Raw genomic sequence first — 1,884 nt, forward strand, 5'->3', positions numbered from 1 at the left:
TATATTCGTTTCCGTTCTTCACTTTAGATTTATCACTGGAATTATTTCATGTCTGGAAATCCTTCGTCACAATTCCTGTGACCTCTTTCAGCAACTCTCCACCTGGCCTCTTTCGTCCATTTTTGTTTTTAAAGGAAAATTATTTACTCGTCGCCGAGACAGTATCCTAAGTATAATATGCGTTTTGTCACTTTACACTTCTCGCCTATTTTTTCTGTCTCATATGTCTTACACTCAGACATCCGTCTATCTGCATTTGTGCACATGTGGGTGGATGTATGTGTGTATATACGAATATATCTATAAATAAAATATATTCATAAACCTTTCTATATATACATACATGAATGCATGCATGCATGCATGCATACATACATATATACATACACATACATATAGATGTATGTATGCATGTACGCATTGACACAAAATGAGAAAAAAAGGATGCACAAGTTTTAATAAATAATGTATATACGTATATATATATATGTATATATATGTATGTACATATTTATATATATGTATATTTATATGTATAAATGTACATATATATGTGTGTATATATATATATTTGTATATATACATGTATATATATATATATGTATGTGTGTATATGCACACGTTTGCGTGTGTATACGCGCACACGCGATGCGAATTAATTTCCTCTCTCGTTAATAACATATTTACATTTCTCACATATATTTCGAACAATATTTGCGAATGTCTAGTGTAATTGCTATGCTGTCAACATTTCTGTACTATATCAGCTTTCATATTTATTTGTCTTCCGCGAATGGACACACGCCCGATGTCAGTCCGGTTCTGTAATTGACATATTCTGAACATTGTCGCTTATCAAACACATAAACATATTCATATTCCGCGAATGGAATACGCGTCTGATGTTAGTCCAGTTTCAATGAACAATGATTATTTTTGCCATTCACTAACCAATCCTTTTGTCTTCAATTATATATTTCACACCGGAAAAAACCCGGAAATGAAACTATCCATTAATGGTCGGACATCGTTTTACAAATGAATTCATCGTCTTTGGCATATATTTCCGCCCTAAGCAGCATCAAACCAGAATTGAGGTTCTTTCCCTTAGTGACTTTAGCATGTGAAAAAGTTCCTCTGGAGAGAAAGTCTATCTTTATTGGGTTTTCTCTGACTGAGTAGTTTAACATGCACATCGATCTTCAAAGTCGCCAAAAAATGATCTCAAAATGATTTGGCAGTTATATCTTGTATTCTTGTCCTAGATTGACACACATATATATATATAATATTCATCATCATCGTCGTCGTCGTCGTCGTTATCATCATCAACAACATCATCATTGTCACTGTTTAAATGACCACTTTTCTATGCTCACGTGAGTCAGAAAACAGCTTGTTGAGGCACAGTTTTCTTTCATCGAATGCTCTTCTTGTTTGCTAAAAAAAAAAAAAAAAAAAAGACATAGAAAGCTCTGTCTATCATTATATATATACATGGTACACAGTCTCACAAAAGTTTGATTGCACGAAACCTTGGCTCGGACGTGTAATGCTACTCACCTGACAAATGCAAATCAGACAGATTTAGCAGACTTTTATCACAAAAGTTTATTACGACTGTTTTTGTACCACAAAATAAACAATACAATAGCACGCGCTCCCTCCCTCTACCTTCTCTCTCTCTCTCTCACATGCACACACACACAAAAACATATATATATATATATACATATACATAAATACGTACACACACATACATATACGTACATGCATATATATATATATATATTTGTGAATAAAACATATATATATGTATAGATGAATATATATTATGTATATATATATATATATATAAATATACACACACACACACAGATATAT

Source organism: Octopus bimaculoides, chromosome 19 (assembly GCF_001194135.2).
Source record: "Octopus bimaculoides isolate UCB-OBI-ISO-001 chromosome 19, ASM119413v2, whole genome shotgun sequence".
Taxonomy (NCBI): Eukaryota; Metazoa; Mollusca; class Cephalopoda; order Octopoda; family Octopodidae; genus Octopus; species Octopus bimaculoides.